The 21,919-nt window shown below is 46.1% G+C and overlaps 1 protein-coding gene and 1 long non-coding RNA gene across 2 annotated transcripts in view; both read left to right on the forward strand.

Annotated features, from left to right (window-relative positions):
• Nucleotides 1–21,919, forward strand: part of LOC142929154 (uncharacterized) — a 216,479-nt gene that overhangs the window by 118,796 nt on the left and 75,764 nt on the right. The window lies entirely within an intron of this gene.
• On the forward strand, nucleotides 11,049–13,021 carry LOC142929109 (uncharacterized). Its single transcript, XR_012945265.1, has 2 exons — nucleotides 11,049–11,128; nucleotides 11,891–13,021. It is a non-coding gene; the product is annotated as an uncharacterized LOC142929109 (long non-coding RNA).

Consider the following 21,919-nt stretch of genomic DNA (forward strand, 5'->3'; position numbering starts at 1 on the left):
GTGGGATGAGGACGTCATGATCCTTTATAGGATAGATGTCCTGCTGCGAACGCCGGTAGGGTGCCGTGAAATAGTCCGGTTGTTTGGGCACGGCTCCCGGCTTCAGGTGGTGAATATTTCCCAGGTAGTGAAGAGGCCCACTGTCTGAGCCTGACACCTGGGGGAGGTCGCTCTCCTTGAGTGGCACCTGTTTGATTTTAAATGTATTAAACCCTTTGCCTCGAGCACATGGAATCATCATCAGCCAAAATCAGTCCACGAATGGATGAAGGTCTCCCCAAGTTGTTGCAATCTATACAAGTCCTATAATGCAACAAGTCCTATAATACAACAAGTCCTTTCATACAACGTTCTATACAAGTCCTATAATACAACAAGTCCTATAATACAACAAGTCCTTTAATACAAGTCCTATAATACAACAATTCCTATAATACAACAAGTCCTATAATACAAGTCCAATAATACAACAAGTCCTATAATACAACAAGTCCTATAATACAAGTCCTATAATACAACAAGTCCTATAATACAACAAGTCCTATAATACAACAAGTCCTATAATACAACATTCTATACAAGTCCTATAATACAACAAGTCCTATAATAATACAAGTCCTATAATACAACAAGTCCTATAATACAACAAGTCCTATAATACAACAAGTCCTATAATACAACAAGTCCTATAATACAACAAGTCCTATAATACAACATTATATACAAGTCCTATAATACAAGTCCTATAATACAACAAGTCCTATAATACAACAAGTCCTATAATGCAACAATTAATATGCCAAAAGCCTCCACTGCATATCCCACCCACTCTTCAAGTTGTCCCACCAATATCCCCAGTCATGAGCACACGCACATGAGCCAATCTTATCTCGCCATCTCTATGATATACATCATCTTGGGCACGTTCTCTCCTTCTGCTGCCACTCCAATGTCATTTTCAGCCAGCAGACATCATCCCTTCAAGCAACGTGCCCTTCCCGAGCCCATTCACTTTTCTAAAAAGAGTCAATATGTTGCAAATATGCATATTTTTCCAAATGTACGTTTTTCTAATCCGTTTGTATATTTACGTCTCTCGATATCTCGTAATGTCAGTGCTACGATTATTATCGTTGAACGTCATAAATTATAATCATCACAATCATCACCCTCACCATCATACTCTGTATCACATGCATGATCATCGCAATTATCATCACAAACATGATGAATCTTCACAAACATTATTGTCATCACATTCATTATCACCATCATAATCACAATCATCACCACAATCATCATCACAATCATCGGCATCATCATGATCATCATTACAATGACCATCAGAATCTTGCCTGGATGTGTAGAATCTCGGCATAGGTGGTGAGTGGGTTCCATGGCGCGTGTACTTTCACAAAGGTGGTGCGTCCGCTCACCGACTCCTAGTGGATGGCACGAAGTTCATCGTCAGACTCTAGATGAGTGCATTTAGTTGTATTTATTAGACTTTGTTTGACCAGGTGAGAGTTCAAGGGAACAGGATGGTCTCATTTGGAAGAGTGTCCACGGCCGCGTGGATTTTCGTGCTTGTGTCACGTGTTGTTAGCACCTCGTGCCGATCAACGTGTGGCACAACCCAAAAGCAAATTGCATAATGTACGTGCAGTTATCGAACACTTATTACTACAGTATAAATAGCTGGCATGCCACATTAAGGTGGAGACTGTTATACCCTCCAGTATAAATGGGTAAGCCACAATTAATCCATCTTAAGATTGTGCATGGTGGGGTAAAGTATGGGTATTCGCTATCTCTTTCAAGACGTCTGGCAAGCATAGAAGAGTAGGCCATATACCCTCCAGCGGGGATCTTTAGCGCTCCTACTCAAGGAATGTATGCCAGCAGTGATATTATGAAGCAATCACAGTCTAACACCTTTTTATTTGTATACAGTGTCTGTCATCTATAGCGGAGAGACACGCAGGAAACTTACCTCCTTGGGTTCAATCTCGAGATCTAGCCCCATCTTCATCAGGCTTGCCTGATATTCGGTCCTCTTCTTCTGTCAAACAAAATTGACCATCTGTGTTATACATTGTTCTCAGTTGTGTCACTGTGGGAATCAAGTCAAGAGGTGAGGAAACTTCTTGAACTCTTACAGTGAGTAGAGCCTCACATGGGAATCAATCAGAGAATGGCTCTGCAAAGTAGCATCACTGAACTGCTTCAGTCGGTGTCACTTCAGCAGACCTTAATAAAATAAAAATTTGCACAGCTCTTTGTCAATCAACTGTTTGAGTTCACCTTATTTGTTACAGGGATGGTCTCACTTATCTAGTTGCTTTGCTATTTTACAAGGGAGATAGATCCATTGTGCGTGGGTACAATAGCAACAAAATAAACAAAAACATCAATATTGCAGAGAATGCATACTGGGTACTTCAGCACTGTTGTAATAGTTTTCCATTTGGCAGTTAGAATGTGGATATTACATATATCCTGTAAGTTATGTCTGGGTGTCGGTGTGTGCAATATGAAAGTGGTGTATTTATTGAGGAGTTGTGGATGGAGTGTGATACGTAACGATAATTGATTGTTGTTCGCCAAAGCAGTGAGGCGTATGGTTCAGGGTATGGATGTGCGAGTTGAGTGATGGGAGTCTAGCGTTCATTGACTAGCGTGGTCTGCAGTTGACGATACAGTTTGATAAAGGATGTATACTGTGGATTTAAAGACTCGTATGGAGGTGGCAGGGTGACTCAGCAGTCAGAGAGCTGAGCTGGCACCACTGCGTCAAACCTAGGTTTAGAGGCGTGTGGTGTTGCACGTGGGGAGGGGTGATAATGCTGGGTGCAGGAAGGTGGAGCATTATTTGTAGGTTCCTCGTTCTCACCTGATTGTTGATGGCGTCCTGAGAATGGACCTCATCATCGAACGCGAGGATGAAATCGATCCGACGGACTCCATCGCAAAAGTAGACAGTGTCCTACACGCAAAGGCAAGCACACACACGAATATGAGAGATGTAATAGCTTATGCATGAAATGTATATTTATTCATAAGCTCATGATACATGTATCAGGACATAAGTTAATCTGCTATTTGTATGCAAGTTGTTTATTGCTATGATGATGTACTAGTTTACCCAGGAAAACCTCAATGAGTTTACATTTTTATTTTCAAGGAGGGTCCTACCAAGTTCTGTTTTTTTGCAGTCGAAAACGAAGTTGCTTAGTTTAATTCCAATTGAATAATTTCATGTATTTTTTCAGCATTGGTACGTTTGGCCAATACCAGTTACACTGTGTCATTTAGCTATGGGAGGAAACCAGAGACCTGGAGAAATGTGTACACAAAGCATCTAGCCCCTGTGCATTATACAAAAAACATCAGTATTTTCTAAAGTGCATTGTGGTAATGCTATCTTAAACCACCATCAAAATAAAGTTGAGCAAATGTGACAGACTAACAGCAGCAGTTATGCAGTGATATGCAACTGTGGACCGGTGTAATCCTCATTCGGACTCATCAGCACAGTATAGTCACCAAAACGCACTGCTGCAAAGGCTGCAAATCTATAAATGAGGAGCAGCCATGTCTACACTTTGGGGCCCATTAGTTGGCGAATGCAAACAACAACTAAATCTGTAAATACCAGAAATCTCCCATCTTTGACATTAGCCAAGCTAATTTATAGGCAGTGCAAATCCACGTTGTGCCGCATCGTACCTGGGCCAGGGTAGATTGAAATGATGACGTCGAAAAGTCTTGCGGCACCGTTGAAGGCTGAGCCTCATGCCCCTCCGCTCCCTCCTCCTCATTCATTCTCTCCACGAGCTCTGCATAGGTAATGTGGGGGTAGAGGGTTCATTGCATTAGGGACAGGGGAGGCAGGTGCAGGGATGGGAATGTCGGTAAAGAACCGCACATGGTACTCATGTGTAACGCTTTCTCATAAATGTCGACGCTGCTCCAGTGTGAGTACACCTGTGGTATAAAGTTGTATTACCATTAGGGGACTTTTACCCCATTGAATATCGTACACTTTAACAAAGCCGTGCCCAGCATGGTCAGACACAAACCAGGGCAAAAAATATTAGTTGGAATATGCAAAGTCATTTTTGCCCTGACAGCTTGTCAGCTATACTCTTTGGTTCTTTCGGTAAAGTCACGTAGGTGAAAAAAAAATAGAAATAGAAATAAATCACGACGTTTCGAATGCAACACAAGCACTCATCATCAGGTGTGACAACCACAGCAAGGAAACTGTTTTACTGAAGTGGGAGAGAAACCAGGGTTAGGGCAGTTAAATAAGTCAGAGAGGGGGAGGGTGGGGGTGAATGGGGCGAGGAGTGCGAGCGCGGCAAGCGCTGCAGAGACGCTGAGAGTAAAAAAGAGGCAACATGATTACTGCCAAGATGGAAGCTTGTCAGCTTCTGCGAGAGCTTCCCCGTGACCACACAGATCATGGTGGTTACTTGACCACATTTCAATTGAAGTGCTGTCGTCCCGACAGTTCTGTTCCTTCACCTGAAGAAGGCCACTTGTGTTGTGGCCAAAACGTCGTGATTTTTGTTGGTTTATTTTTTACCTACGTGACTTTACCCAATAGAACCAAAGAGTATGGATCCTTGCAGTCACGACAGCTTCAAATCCACATTTCACCACTCTGGTTAATGTGGGTTGGTGAAGACGTATAGTATGTATAGTACAACCAATTTTGATGGACTGCCCTTTGCTGCCCACCATGTAGCCCGACACCACACTTTTAGACCTGTTATGCACTATCCTGGCTCAAACCCTGCTGGGTTATCACGTTTTTTTTTTATCACCGTGCCTCGATTCTTCCTCTTAACCTGCATTTTGTATCCACGGGATAACATGTGCAGTTTTATATGGACGTGCCAACAGTGCCTCCCACATTTCTATTGCCTGGTTCTCCACTGGCCGTTTTCCATGTTGCGCTAGAACCAAAAACCGGGATACGCTAACCTCACGCGGTGTCTGAATATGGCTTGAGGCCAAGCAGGGCCAGGGGCGGGGATAATGACGCGTACATTGTGCGTGACATTCGGTGAGTGCACGGTAAGGACACCAGCGCACACCACACCAGTGGTTCTCAACCGTTGTTGGCTACCGGTGCCCCCCCTCGTTGTTGAATTTAGTTTAAACCGAGTAGCCCCCCCCACTCCCCCCTTGACCCAACGTGGTTCTGAGAAATCAACGTGTGAATAATGAACGTCAATATTTTAACCAATTGTCCACTTTGTGAGAGGTATATCCTAACCAGCTGCTAGTAACTGCAAGCGAATAAAAACAAATTAAACGGAAGCTCTGCACGCGAGACGTCATTAGTTCCCTGGCTGCTCTTGTAAACCCGCATTGTGTACGATCAGTGAGTTTAGAAAGTGCTTTCATATCGTTCCAGGTTACCACGTGGATACAAATTGTATCGTAGTTACTTTACATTGTCCGATTCATACATGACTATTCACCAATGACTCATGTCCGATATGATTTCACATATTTATACATTATCTCACGTACACCCTGGGGCATTGCCACATAGCCCCCAGGGGTCCGCGTACCCCCGAGTAAAAAAAAAAAGAAAATTACTGCACTACACCACCCACATGCGTCTCGACGCGCTCGTCACACGTGACATCCGTGGCACGGCTCGGGTTCCGCAGTGGAAACATAACTTGGTGCCTTGAGAGCCACACGGGGCTGGCTCGGCACTGCCCTGGCGCGGCTTGGTAGCGAGGTGGAAAATAATTCGCATCACGTGGAAATTTATAACAGCCAAATAACTCTGAAAGCACGTTGATTCTAAATGTTAAAGGAACAACCGGAGGACCCAGGGAATAATCCACGCGGCCACGAGAAGACAGAGAGAGAGAGACACGCAAACTCCAAATATTACAGGCGTCACAATTTGGATCGAACTCACGGACTTCCTGCATACGAGGCGAGGGAGATAACATCTTGCGAGGGAGATAATATCTTGTCATGGAGATAACATCGTGTCAGGGAGATAACATCTTGTGAGGGAGATAATATCTTGTCAGGGAGATAACATCTTGCGCGGGAGATAACATCTTGCAAGGGAGATACCATATTGCGCGGGAGATAACATATGTACTCTTTGGTTCTATTCGGTAAAGTCACGTAGGGAAAAATAAATAAATAAAATGAACAACAATCACGACGTTTCGGCCACAAAACAAGTGGCCTTCATCAGGTGAAGGGACCAAAGAGTATGGATCCTTGCAGTCACGAAAGCTTCAAATCCACATTTCACCACTCTGGTTAATGTGGGTTGGTGAAGACGTATAGTATGTATAGTACAACCCTTTGCTGCCCACCATGTAGCCCGACACCACACTTTTAGACCTGTTATGCACTATCCTGGCTCAAACCCTGCTGAGCGTCCGATTAAAACACTGACGAGATCTCAATATTTAAAACTGGCCCAAAGCCCCGTCATAGCACGAACATTACACTTTACCTATCTCAACAAATGTGGACATCATGAATCTTTGGTCTAATCTCAGATCTTGTGAGTTATAACTCGGGAGCTCCTCATGCACAGCCAGCCAAGGATAACTCCCTGCTATAGTGACGTCACAGCAAAAGGGCGTGACGTCACCTAAATATGGGCGTGGTCAAAAGCGGCCCCATCCCCCGCTCTTCCCGACCTTGCTTCCCCCCTTGCCGAGGTTACCCACATGAACAATAATAATAAATCATAGATGTACATTATGAAAGAATCAATGATTTTTCACAAAACTGCTCCTGTACGGCCTTTTGCCAATCCCCTGCTGGAGAGCCTCTTGACGATCGCACGAATCGTGTTGGTTATTTGCACATACTTCACCATGCCGGTGAGTATGGGTTGGTAAAGGAAAAGGAGGAGCATTAACGTACAAACAAAAACCTATTTTACTAGAATGCCTTCTGCTTCCCATCATGTAGCCTGTAACACCTGGTATGCACTATCCAGGCTCCAACCTCCTTAACGTTAGATGGAGACATCTGGCACATCCCCAGCAGTTTTGTCCACAGGCTCAACATTTACCACAAACACACATCTCTAACACTAACGTTAAACTTTACCTATCTCGACGAAGGTAGACATCGTGAATCTTTGATTTTTTCTCGAATTCAGAGTCAGAAGTCAGGAGCTCCTCGCGTGCACAGCCAGCCCACGATAAAGTCCGACCCAGAATGATGTCACCGTGACGTCGGTTCAATATAGGCGTGGCCAGAATGTGGGTGTGGCCAACGGCGGCGGCTTCCCCGCCCCCCGCTGCCCCTCCCCGCAGGTTTCTCTCAACCCTCAGTGCGCATGCGCAGGCCGCGCGTCTCGGACATCGCCTTCAGCGGCCGTTGGCGACGCGGCGGTTGTGGCGGGAAAATTAATAAAAAAAACTTCTCCGAATAACCGCGACCTTTAACTACCCTCACGGATAATCCACACGGATCTCTGGACGGCAAGGCGAAGACGATCAATGGAATAATCTCCGGTGAGAGACGGAGAGAGATGGGCAGGCGTGAGGGCGAGCCAGGTTCAACTTTGTTGAACGCTGAGCGCAGAGTGAATGGGGTTTATACTCTTTGGTTCTATTGGGTAAAGTCACGTAGGTGAAAATAAAATAACAATTTTCACCTACGTGACTTTACCCAATAGAACCAAAGAGTATGGATCCTAGCAGTCACGAAAGCTTTAAATCTAGAATTGAATGGGGTTTGCTTCACTCAGCACGCGGCTTGGACACTTCGGTGTGCAAAGTGTTGTCTGGTTGTGCCGTGTAAAGGAGGAGGACATTCAGTAAATGTCGTTGGTTTGTTAATGGGAGTGTCTGGCGCGGTAATGGACTGGGTACGACTTACAACACAAGTTCTGCTCACATTGCACGCTAAGGGTTAGCACGGCGATTACTACGCGTGCATTTATTAGTTATTGTTCATGTTAAAAGTAGTATTGATTGTTAAGACAATAATGTTTAGTATTTGTAGGAGAATCATTTCAATATTGTACAGTATAGCATTGTCCTGCTGTGTGGCTCTCACGTGGCGAGCATCAGTGCAGCAATATTCAGTACGTGGTTGTAATGCACTTCTATAGCCCCCTGCCACCAGTGCAGCAATATTCAGTACGTGGTTGTAATGTACTTCTATAGCCCCCTGCCACCAGTGCAGCAATATTCAGTACGTGGTTGTAATGCACTTCTATAGCCCCCTGCCATCAGTGCAGCAATATTCAGTACGTGGTTGTAATGTACTTCTATAGCCCCCTGCCATCAATGCAGCAATATTCAGTACGTGGTTGTAATGTACTTCTATAGCCCCCTGCCACCAGTGCAGCAATATTCAGCACGTGGTTGTAATGTACTTCTATAGCCCCCTGCCATCAGTGCAGCAATATTCAGTACGTGGTTGTAATGTACTTCTATAACCCCCTGCCACAAGTGCAGCAATTTTCAGTACGTGGTTGTAATGTACTTCTATAGCCCCCTGCTACAAGTGCAGCAATATTCAGTACGTGGTTGTAATGTACTTCTATAGCCCCCTGCCATCAGTGCAGCAATATTCAGTACGTGGTTGTAATGCACTTCTATAGCCCCCTGCCACCAGTTCAGCAATATTCAGTACGTGGTTGTAATGAACTTCTATAGCCCCCTGCCACCAGTGCAGCAATATTCAGTACGTGGTTGTAATGTACTTCTATAGCCCCCTGCCATCCATGCAGCAATATTCAGTACGTGGTTGTAATGAACTTCTATAGCCCCCTGCCACCAATGCAGCTATGTTCAGTACGTGGTTGTAATGCACTTCTATAGCCCCCTGCCATCAGTGCAGCAATATTCAGTACATGGTTGTAATGCACTTCTATAGCCCCCTGCCATCACCAAACTCACACTGACCAGCGTGGTGAAGTATGGTAAATAACCCCTCCCCCTGGGAGCTGCATAGCATGGGACAGCTGTCAGCCAGCAATGGATTTAAAAAGGAGCTGTACACACATTCTTATTCAGGGTAGGGTAAGGAACTTGGAGGTTCGGTACGCATAATGTGCTCGGAAAGTATTGTATTCTGTATGTGTGTTGAACCTCTTTCGCATCGTACAAAGCCAGCCGTGCTCTTCGGAGGTGCGATAATATATAAATATAAGTAGTCATACTACTGTAATACCACTTAATATTTAGCATTCATTGTATTAGTAGTACGGTAATTTTTTTATATGCAGGTGTGCATGCCAAACGTTAACCAATGTTAAATGTTAAGCCTTCTCTTTTGAATACAGTGTGTTTTAAACATGGAGTTGTCTCCAGCTAATTCTTAAATGTATATCATTCATAATGTAGTAGTAGGCAGGTAGTGCATTTATGACACTTCAATTGTACATAGAGCTTGCAGGTGTGATGAAGGAAACCATGGGAAAGGCTGGAATTTTTGTTGAAAAAAGGACAACAGCCACAGTAGCTTAAGAGACCTAACGCGAAGTGGTCGACACTGGCCCATGCGATCGCGTTGCGACAGCGGACCCACTTTCCGCACACAGCAGCTCCTCATGGTGCCCCCCATACCAGGACCAGTGGTGACCTTGTAGCCACAGCCATTCCTCTCCCTGGCCCCATCCGGTCCAGGCATCCCAAATCGTACAAAATGTACTGCAACGGTGGTGAGACAAACAGCCCTTCGGGCGACAGCACGGTGACGGACACAAGCCCTCGCGGCAGCCTGGGCAGCACGCTGCTCCGGACCGGAAGCGGGGGCTAGCGCAGCCCTGTGGTGTGCGGAGAGCAGTGCTGCTCGTAGGCGAGCGGTGCGCTGGACGCCTACATCGAGGACTTTGAGCAGAGCGGAATCTGTGCGTCACCGCCACCCAGGATACGTGCAGAGCACAGCGCCGCGCAGCATGGCGGAGCGGAGACGCGCGGAGGAGAGGAGGATGCACAGTGTGGATGAGGGTGGGTTGCGCCTCTCGCCACGCGAGGAATCGCTCCGTGGTGCTTGCACTCGAGTGGCTATCGAGTGTGCACGCGGTGCAATGGTATTGAAGCTATAGTAATAGGTTTTTACCCTTTTATCTGGCACAAAAACTGACACCTTTATACAAGGGATCATGTTTGCAATAACCACAACACAAGTAGTCAAAATGCAAACAAAAAAGACAACACTGATAATATGCACTGTCCTTGAATTTGATTGGTCCACACCCGAGATGGCTTTTCTGAGATCCCAGTCTCCACTGGTGTTGGACCAGAAGACGCAAAAAGGCGTCTTCTTATTCTTAGCGTCTTCTTGTTTGCATTTTGACTACTTGCGTTGTGGTTATCACAAACATGATCCCTTGTATAAAGGTGTCAGTTTTTGTGCCAGATAAAAGGGTAAAAACCTATTACTATATCTTGTTACTGGCAAAGGAGGTCTCATAAGGTATCAAAGCTAGTTGACTGGAGGGGGGATAATTGGAGAGGAGAACCCCATTTATTTGCTTGTACTGGGTGCTTGTCAATTATGCTATGCTATTATGAATGTAATGTAATTCCCCTAGAAAAAAAACCCTTAATAAGGTCTAAAGATACATTTTCGTGAGAGTCCCACACTGGGATGCTTGGCAAATTCCATTAATGAGTTGATTTTATGTCAGAGAAAACTATCCACAGTAAGCACACGCATATGAGAGGATAGCATAGGTCTGAACAGATAGGTCGGTGCATGCATTTCTTTCTCCTGTCATCTTCCAGCAACTTCACTGATTATCGAGTTTGTAAAGTTTGTGAAATCTAAGTGATCCTCCAACCTTTGTGTCAAAATTTGCAGATCCTAGACTGGACACATCTGAAGTTTAAACAATAACAGCTCATGCACTGATTTATCCCATATTCTCACAAACTCCACAAACGGATAACATCATTAGTTACTGATGGTGCAAAGTAAGGCAACATTGCAGGATTGCCGTTCAGGGGTCAAGGAATCTAGGGGAGAGCAAATTCATTGTGTACCAGTAAAATGTCTGTGGGTCTTACATTGCAGGTGGCATGCTGCCTGTGGAGGACCTCATCTCGGGCACGTGCAGCCTCACTGCTGCGCTGCAGCGGTCATGGCTTATAGCCCGACGGTCAGTCTAACCACGGACCAGCTCCTAGAGGCGCCAGTTGACGGTTCCTCCAAGTCCTTGTTCCGCTCGCCTGGCGCCCACCGAGACCTCGCAGTGTCGCACAGAGGCAAGCGGTCATCTCTCGGGGTCACCGCGCACAGCCTCGGCGCATCATTGGTGAGGGGCAATAAGCCAACTGAACGGTTGAGCTCAACAGCGAGAAGCAACAAGGCCCTGATGCCATTAAATGAGTCGGCAAAGCCCAAAAATTATTTTTTTTCTAACCAGAAGAATGTTTTGTTGTACTTACGGAGCAGTGAAGCAACTAGGCGTGAGCACTTGCCGAACGGCGGCTGTGCGACAAGTACCTATCCCAGGTGGTTGACAAGCCAAAAGGATGAGCTGGATGTGTCGGGGATCACGAGCATTCCTGAGCTCAGGTACCCGGCCTGGCTGCGTGACTGCGATGTGGACTCCCAGACCAGCAGCCACGAGACGGATACCAGCACGAAGAGAGCAGGTGCCGCTCAGAGCCCGCAAAGCAGACCAAAGTACCCAGAGTGGCTCAAAGATTTGGACATCTCCGGCCTTACGAATGTAGCCAACGAGGAGCCCGTGTCAGAGGACCTTAGATCCCTAGGTGTGTGTATGTATATATATAGTCTGTATATAGCAGATGACATTTCATATGTTTTCAGGTACATATTCAGTCTTTTCTCACAGAGACGACTGAGCGGCCACCCATGTGGTTGTGACGTGCGATGCGTGATTCTTGATGCACAGCCTCATTGGAGGAGCTGCTGAGCAGGGCGCGCATGGAGTTGGAATCCCCCGGCTTGGAGGCCCCCTCCCCGGGCAGCTTCAACACGGACGTCTTCCTAGGGGCTGATCGTCCCTGGGAAAACCCCTCCACGCCATTGTGAATTTATCTTTATATTCACACTCACGCACAGCATAGAGGCTGCACTGCCTCTAAGTATGATGTCAGATTATGAATGTTATAAGCTAAGCAGGTAAGCCTGGTTATTACTTGGATGGGAGACTATTTGGTAATAGCATATATTATAGATTTTGGCTGCTAGGTAACCAGGAGTTAGTAATACAGCAATGGAATCTTGAATCTATATCCGGAGTTTTGCATTTTACTCCCTCTGTTTTCACCGGGTTCTCTGATTTCCTCTCACATACCACTCGCTGATGAAATTTGCAAAATATCACTGCCAAACCCGCCTGAGACTTGGTGAGATTTTTCTGGCTTCCACCATGATAATAAGTCAACCAAGTAATTTTCTCTCAATCGTATCTCTTCTCAGGGCCGTGTACCACCTGTCGCGTCTGAAAGAGCTGGTTGACACCATCAAGGAGAACAAGGATGGCTGCATTTTAAGGCGGTGGTCGAGGTTTGTACTCAGAAGGATACGTTCGCTTGGTCCTGCTAATTCATGGTTGTTAAACATCAATGGTACTTCAGGTGCTGTGGTGTGAATCGCAATTACTTGTGAACTTGTGGGGCCCATGGGGCACAGTAATTGCCCTGTTAATGGAAGTGCCACAACAAAGTATTGGAAAAATGTGATGAAGTTCGTTCAGGGTTGGAGTTTGTGAATGGTTGCAGCAGTATTTTGCACAGCAAATCCATGCAGACTCAAATGTCACTTGAAAGAGAACGGATATGTGAAAAATATTGTGAGCACAACTAAACTTATTTTGGTTTTAGCCATTTTGGAAGGAGACTACTTTATTGGGAACATACATGCTAGTATTTGTGTAGTTATAAACATTTGGGAAATCACTGTAAAAGTACATTTGCTTATTTAGATTGCACTATACCTGTATTGTAAAATTTCAGAACCTTTTATGTAACTTGTAATCAATAAACCAAAGTTGCATATTGTATGCAACCCATGACTTGGATTGTTTTTATCATGTCTTGTTTAGCATGGTTGGTTATGTACAGTGTGAAAGAAATTCAACATACATTAAATATTTTCTGATATTTGAATGTTTATATTGTACATGTATATTTATTTTACAATAAATCTGAGACAAAGGCTTATACACATGGAATTGAAAATATTCAGCTATGATTTGTATTTCTCAAGTATTTTAAGAAAAGTCAGCGAGTCTCGTGACATGTCTTCACATTTGGGGGTGATGATTGTGATGGATATCCAAGCATTAACCTGCTTACATTACTAGAGTATGTAAGGTGAATTTGGGCATTCTGGGTGATTGGGTTTTAGGCCAAACACAGGCAGATGGTTGGGGATAGATGTTTTCAAGCATCTATTAATTATTCATCGGCATGTACTATCTTACTATGATGTAAAGTTCAAAGACATGGTTCATGAAGGGAATGGAATAAAAACTCAACTGTGCACAAGTATGGAGGAATTAATACTTGGAATTCAATGCAAAGATCTGGCCATATGGCGTTTACTGGGCACCAGGGTTGCCAAACAACACATGAAAGATGTGTATCAGGCACAGCCTCTGCATTATGAAAAAAATATCACTTCCTGAAGAAGTGCATTTTGCTTCTCCTGTCTTAGGTCACCAAAATAAATTAGAGCAAATGTGACTCGACTGACACAGGCAGCATTTATACTTGTGAAGTGTTCTCCTTCCGACATGTGGTGTGTGTCGCACACACTGTCGAAGACGAGGTAGTTGCAGGAGACATCGTCTCTTTATTATCTTGTTCACACCAACTCCGGCCTCACTCGACCACGTTGCCATAGAGCCCGGCCTAGACACGACCCTGTCCGTGTTGCACCGACGGCGTCGACCGAGAAGGCCAACTACTGTCTGGCCACGCAATGATTGGGCGAATGCGGTGGCAACGACAGCGACGACGAGACGAGTCCACTCCCAGAACCGGCAGCCCGGAGCTCTCGCTCTCCGCTGCTTATATTATATTCTATAGTCTACCCGGCGCGGCTTGGCTCTGCCCTATCCACGCCTCCCTTCTCGAACCGACCAGAGGGTTCCAGAGGCTTCCCTATGAGGTCTTCCATGACCCTTGCCCCAATTCCTCTGCCCGGCCGGCATACCCGTATATATGCTCAACGGCGTGTGTGCAAACTTTCCACTGCAGTTGCCGCTGCTGGACAGCAGTCAGCGCTGTGGCACTACACTTGTATGAACACAAGAATTACATAATCATGTCTACACTTATATGTAATGGGCTGAGATAGGCGCACACAACTTCTTGGGAGGCAACACTATTTATTAACACCAACACATTACACTTAACATAAATTTCGATTTAAAGCTTTCGTGACTGCGGGCTAACACCAATCCCGAATATCCGCCCCCACAGCCCTTTAAATAATCTCCAATACAGCCCCCCAATCGGCTATGCGTGTATGAGTGACGTCCCTGCCCTCTAACCCCCGACCCCCCCGTCCCGCGCGTGCGATTGGTGTGTCGCTCTAAAACTGACTCCAAATCCCCGCCCCGCAGCCCTTTAAACAATCTCCATTGCCCGGCATCGGCGGCAACGCGTGTGCGAAGGACGTCATTGCCCTCTGACCCCTGACCCCCCGTTCAGTTCGTGTGAGTGGTGCGCGGGGTTGTGTGAGCGGAGACGTCGCGTTTGAGTGGCTGAGAAGCGACGGATTGATTCCAGGCAGCCACGTGCCAGCCCCGAGCTATGCCCCACAAACAGGACCCGTGGACCCGAGGGGCTGCGGCGCGAGGAGAGGAGCCGGAGAGCGGCAGCCCTCTCACCGCGAGCGAGGAGTCGAGTAGCGGCTGCTCTCACTCGAGCGAGGAGTGGAGTCCGGAGCCCGCAGCCCTCCCGAGATCAGCCCTCCCCCGGGGGGGGGGGAGCCGGGGGCCCGCGTCCCCCACAACTGACAACCTGTGTACCAACTGGCCGAGCGAGAGTTTGTGTGTATTTGAGCGCAATCGTGCCAGTGTTTAGCTGTACCAGGGAGTTTGGTGCAGCAGAGTGTTTCGGTGTAGCAGGGTGTCCGGATTGTGCCGGCACACTACCCTTCTATCCATAATGTCGTAGGGTGAGCTCCATTAAACGTTAACTCAGACCCCAACCTGTCAAAGCGCCTAATCTCGGAACGTGGTTCTCAACCTCTTACCTCACCCATGCTACGTACCTTTGAGACGTCCTGCTTTTACAAATGTTGATGAACTGGAGGGCAAAGGTCTGGAGGACCCCACATGAAGTCTGGTTTCTCAAACCCGAGCCTCCTGTGACATTTCTGGAGGCTTCTCTGGAATCTTTGTCCCATTTATTGAGTGCAGATTTGGCTTACTTCTAGCTTCATCCCAAGACGTCATCCAGTTTGGAAATACCCGAAGGTTGTGGGAGTCGCCCCGTGCTTCAGTTTCTTTCCAACCCTCGCAATGGCCGGTTGCTCACCAGCCGGAAGTCTTTTGCTGCTTACACCACGACCGAGGTGTTGAGAGCAGCCATCTCGTGGCTGGTCGGCAATGGAGATGGTATTGTCGATTTGGGGAGCGTGAGTCTGTGGCGTTGGTGGTGCTGCTGTCACGGAGGCGACACGAGTTTAGGAAATTCAGTTTTGTGGGTTTCCTGTAGCGAGCACTGAAAGATCCTCCCTTCCTCTTTCTCCACCCTTGTCTCTACTGTCTCCATGTCCCCGTTCAACTCTTTCTACACCGCTTTCCTTGAATGTGCAGCTGCCTTTACGGCCTCCCCTCTCCCCTTCTCTCCACCTCCAACCCATCTCCGTCGTAATGTCCTCCCCTTTGTTCAGGCTCTTCCCTCTCTTCCTCAGTCTATGGATGGGGTTATTGTTTATCGGGCTCTTATACAAAAAATGGAGCTTATTTTAGCCTTTGAATAGGATTTTCTGTTTTCTTTCGGTAGCATGTTGCGTACATAGGGAAGATCGAGCCACGCCACCGGTTCCCATTATCAAAATCTTTGTCAACTTGTCTCCCTCGGTAGGAATGCCTTTCCTTCTGCAGCAAGCAATTGTCTTCTCTTTCTCCTCCGGTATTTCTTCCGATGCGCTTTCTTAATCTCGCTTGCTGTGTGTATCGACTCTATCATTCAACAAGGGCAAATAAAAAAAATTGCTTTTTTTTCCTCCACTGTTTTACCACTATACCTCCTGAGTGGGTACTCGGAGTTTCATCTAATGTACTATTTGATGAGTCGCTTCCACACAGCACAAAGGCGGTAGCTATCCGAACTGTAAATTTTTCTTCCAATTTCGATAGATTCTCGAATTATTCTTGGGCAGTAGTAGCTAGTTTTGCACAGAACTTCAACATTAGAATCAACTGAGTGTCCTTGTTGGCACGTGTGTTCTGCTACTGCTGAACACGGGTGCCAACAAATAATACATTATTTAAATGCATGCCTATAAAGGGCAGCATACTTCAATAGGGATTACCATTGGTACGGCTATTTTAATACACAATAGACAGGAAGGACAAGATCAAAGGGCTCTCATAATGCACATGCATAATGTACGTTGACTCGGTAATCTCCCCCCCCTCCCCCCCCACTTTGCGCGAGAGTGCCACAAATCTGGCTGTCGCCTGATGAAGCTAGTTGTAATTACTGGCAAAACGTCGTACTCCGATTGTAAATGTTGTGGCTTGGCTCTCCAAAGTACCAGTGACGAATTGGCTTGTTCTGTTTCCGTGACAACCCTTACTAGTTGGCTGTGTCGAATGGTGGCGGGTTTTAACGACACGTTTATATATGTATGCGATCTAATCCAAAAAACACCTCTATGGATGATATTGGGGTGCGAAAGCCTACATGTTAAACCAAAATTTAAAATATATACAAAATAACAATAATTTCTAGTTTTCCTCATTCACATCGTGATTCGTATGAACAGACATGAGATGATTGAGACATGTTAAATCATAAACGTATTTATTAATATATACAGATAGTCCTCGACTGCAATGTCCTTGTCCACGTGCAAACAGAGTTAGGATAGCAGCCTCCTTTAAAAGCCAGAGTAGATTCATACACTGTAGAAGACAGTTGACGAATCCTCGTTGCTTGATTCCTCCTCGGATCCCTTCAGCAGTGAGTCGTCACCAGTCTTCTCTGCCTGCTCATTCTCCATGTGGCATGGCTGGGGTGGGTGCAATACGCCAGGAGACTCCTTATGCAGCGAGCAGCGAAGCAGGCCCATCTCTGCCTGCTCATCCTCAACGTGGAATTGAGGCGATGGCGGTGAGCTGGGGGCATCGGTGAGGAGGGTGTTACGGAGACGGCCCAGCTCTGCCTGCTGCAGAATCGTCTGTACGACGAAGCGCTCGCGGCGCCTGCAGGCGCGCACATGGGATGGCGTGTCCGGGATGATGTATGCAATGCAGGCCTTCGTGAGTAACACCACGTGCTGCACACGTCCACACACAGGTAAAGGATTTTGAGTTTCAGGATTTGCATGTAAAGGGTGCTTACTAAATATAATATGGCCGCATCTTAAAGTGCTTTACATCTCAGGTCAACTATTCCGGGGACCTGAAGCCTAGGGATATTATATTGTTACGTCGTTTTTCCCAATTAAATTAAGTCATTTGAGTAATTTTTGAACATTTGGCAAATTATACCGAGACACTTTTTGTTGAATTACTTAATGGGTTTTTTACGTTCACTATGCAGCAGGCAACATTTATGATGTGCAGTTAATGCACCCACAGTATTCACCTGGGCAGCCGCAAATTACTGCAACAATCAGCAAACACTTACACTCGGCCATGTCACCACTACAAAGATTCCCTGTGTAGCCTTTCACAGACTGAGACAAGTGCATCTATGAAGGGTGGCACAGTGCCTGTGGGGGTGGTGTGCACCTTTATCTCGCCAGTGATGATTTTCACACACTTCATCAAGTACTCATTTTAAGACAGAATCAACTTAAGGGAAGCTCAACACTGGTTCTAATATTTTCCACTGTTGTTGGCTGTGGCCAGAAATAGTACTCCGGTCACACAGGATTGGTAGCGCAGTTCACAAACAACTACGCAGCCGCTCCCCTTCCCACACGCACACATGCTTACGTGTGACATTGCATCAACAACATGAATCGTCTGCTGCATGATGAAAGTGAGTATTGTATTACCACTATTATTTGTGATCTCAGAAATACTGTGCAATTGTGAGGTGTAATAGCATTACTGGCATTATCTGTAATGACCCATTGACAATGATCACGGTTTGCTCTGCTGACCTTAACAACTGCTCACAGATGAGTCTATACGATGGTGCAGTAGTGTAAGGCTTTGCACACTAGACTTGCAATCCAGAGGTCGCGGGTGTGAATTGATCTTTGATCGTGGCAGTGTAAACAATGGTGAAAGTTTTTTTTTACATTCCACTGCCTCTATCCACCAAGCAGTGTAAATGGAATACATCCAGTCAATTGGTCGGCTGAGTTTGGTGCTGTTCAGTGCGGGAACTCCCAGCTCTTCCCAAGACGTCTGACCAGTGTGGAAGAGCAGTTCAAATACATCTTAAGGGTCTCTCTTGAGCTCCCTATAGCAGGAGCCCTTTTGCCATCAGTGACATGAGCAAGTAATTGGAGGGCTGTACCTTTATCTTTCAATGGGTTTATGAATGTGTGTGTGTGTGCATGTTGATGTGTACCTGCATGGCAATGACGAAGGCCAGCTTTGCCGTCAGTACTTGCCAGTACTGCTTGGTGACGGAGTAGGCTTGGGGATGATCCGGCGGGTAGCGATGACCTGGATACCTACACACGTACAACCACAAGCACGCATGGACTATATTGAGCAAAGTGCCTCGAAAGTAGAGTTGGCGCTAAATTGAACAAGTATGGTTGTGTACAAACGGTATATGCGTTCACAGCCCTTTAAAAAATCCGCTTCTGAAAGAGGGCCTTCCCACAACGTGCAGCTTGTGGGGGCTCTATTGACCATGGTTCATGCTGGTCCGTACCAGGTTGGTGAAGGTAGGGAGTACAGATAATGGGAGAACAATATAGCACAACTATTAATTTTTCTGAACTACCCACTGCTGACAACCTAGCTCCAAAGTCGCCTACTGCACCTGCATTGTGCATGGTGTTCATCAATCTAAGCACGAACAAGGCTCAAGCCTGCTTGACTTCCGGAATCTAAGATTAGCTGTATTCGTGGTGATTTGGTCATAGTCAAGTAAGGTTATATTAAATATCGATCAATATGGTTATATTGATTATAGTTGTGTATGCCAGCAATTCAAAAACGTTACAGAAAAGGGTTGGTAGATCGCATCAATTTCCTAACTAACTGTGCTGTGAGGTGACCAGAAGATGGCTGTAGAGCAAGTGGTTTCATGTCTGTGTGGACCTTTAAGCTTCATTTCATTATCATGGGTTCTCCAGGACCTCTTATTGCATCCCACATGCATAAAACCACCTTAAACTGGAATCCCAATGCACGGTCTTCCTGAAAAGGGATCTTGAGACTCAATTAAGCAGTCGTGGATCGATAGATAAATAAATAACATTACTCTTTAGCAAGGTAACAATGAGCTATAATTTATATCAATCTATTATTATATTTCTCTAAGTGGGACTTTGGTTGTGAAGCCATCCCACCCGTACCCACTGCTCGCCCCCTCCAATTCCCCCCCCCCCACCCCCTTTACTGTCCCTGCCCACCACGCACACTCCTCCCCCAACCCTACCACAACCCCTTACTACCCAACTAAGCCAAACCCTGTGTCCAGGGTAAGGGGCAGGGCCTAAACAGAGGTGGGGCCTAGGGGAAGTGTGGGTCTTAAAAGGAAAGTCACGGAGTGAAAAGAGGAAGAGAACGAACCTAATCAGGAAGGGGCGGAGCCAGGAGGACGCCACACCCAGAAGGATGTCGCATCTACCTGGACAACACACCCAGAGATCAGTGCATCACATTCGCAGGGACGGCACACCCGATAGCTGGGCATGACACTGAATGGCACAAACCTGCAGGTTGTGTGGAATGCCGGATCAAACCAGGATGGCAGGATGTTGGGATGATTTTGCTCCTTGAAGTCGCTGATCTTGAAAATTGAAAGGCTGTCCTCCGTGTACCCATGCATTGTAGGCGAACCTGTGCCATACTCTGCTGAGTATCCATAATAATACACCAGGCGTGGGATGATGTCCGTTGTGAACGCCAAGATGCATGACTGTGGAATTAGCATACGGAGGCACAGCGATAGCGGTCACTTAGCATGCAATGATTTGACCAAGGCTTCTGAACATCTTACCTTGGCAATTACATTAATTTTCACAAATACAATTTGGGGGGTTGCTGCCAGAGTGAAATGGTTACCATATAAGGACTTGCAATCTGGCAGTCGTCAGTTCAGTCTCCTGACACAACAGTTGAAGCAATGGATCATTTTCTAAAATCTCCCCCACCTCTGTCCAATTAGCAATATAAATGGGTTCATCACTGCTTTAGCGCAGGTAATTCCACATCTTACAACATGTCTGGTCATCATGGAAGAGTAGGCCAAATACCGTGTAGAGGGGTTCTCTAGAGCTACCTTTAGTTGAGGCCCTTCTGCCAGCAGTGACATGAGCAAGCAATTGCAAGGCTTTACCTTTTGCGATTTTGGGAGAGAGTGGATAGGAGCAGTGGTGCAGTGATTCGTGCACTGCACTTTGAATTCAGCACACATGCAATTGACTTCCAGCTACGACTAACATCAGTGACGAGTGATACCCGAACCGCTCCTGGTCCCCCACTACACCTCTTCTCAAACCTGCCAGGACCAGAATGGTGAAGTATGGTAAAAAGAACCCACACGGCTAACATGACATGTTATGTCACTCATAAGATGGGATTTTGAGCGAGAAAGCGAGCGGACAATCTGGCGACTTACATTGGTGATTACAGAGAGGGTGGCAACGATACTCAGGATGTCGGCCCAGGCTCCAATTCCTCTTGCTCGCGAAATCACAGGCCTCCTCATCTTTGTTACGAGCTTCCACGCGTCGACCCGCACTTTGATGATGTTGTTGAGCAGTGCGAGCAATGGCGCAAGTGGAAATGATGTCACGAAGAGAGTGACAAACCCGAATTGGATAACTGGGGTATATTTTGAGAATGGGTAGGGGGGCAAGGATAGGATAATGAGTGAAACAGGATATAGACATACACTCTTAATGCTGTTATGTTGTGATTACTTTAAGCAAACAAAACATGTTTTCAATGCATTGAATGTGTTTTAGTCAAAGGAGACCCCAAAATATGGTCACATTTTCGTGTCATTTGTTCACAAAATTATCATGTCCATTACATTGGCCACTGAGATGCGACCAGCCACTACCATCTTTAATGCTCAGCTCTGGTTCACCTGGGTTTCTTTTGCACCATTTTCCACCACTAGGTGGCTATAATAACTAGATCACATCCTGTATTGAGGACTCCATTAACCGTACCACACATTTTTAGGCATATGCACTGTGGCTGAAATGCCAACAAATCACAGCAGTTAACCACAGTGGACATGATGCACAAGAGTTTAAATAAATAGTAAGGGGGAAAACGTCAATCCAAGCTGACCAATGTAGCTGCATTGGTTAGCAGACAAGAGGAGCAAATATGTGCTCCTATTATTTCTAAAACTTAACTCCGTACATATGCACATACGCGCATGCTCAAAGACAATTGTGTTACAGTATATCCATAGATTGGTGCCTATGGCCAAATCACCCAGTATGCGTCAGATTTAATCAGATCCCAGAAGTTAAGGAGAGCTGAGCCTGAAAATTGGTTGGATGGGTGACCATGCAATAGTTAGTGTGGGGTTGTGAGCAGCAGAGGACAGTGCAGCAAATTACATTGTTGTATTGTACA

This window comes from Petromyzon marinus, chromosome 25 (assembly GCF_048934315.1).
Source record: "Petromyzon marinus isolate PM22_M1 ecotype Great Lakes invasive population chromosome 25, UKy_Petmar_22M1.pri1.0, whole genome shotgun sequence".
Taxonomy (NCBI): Eukaryota; Metazoa; Chordata; class Hyperoartia; order Petromyzontiformes; family Petromyzontidae; genus Petromyzon; species Petromyzon marinus.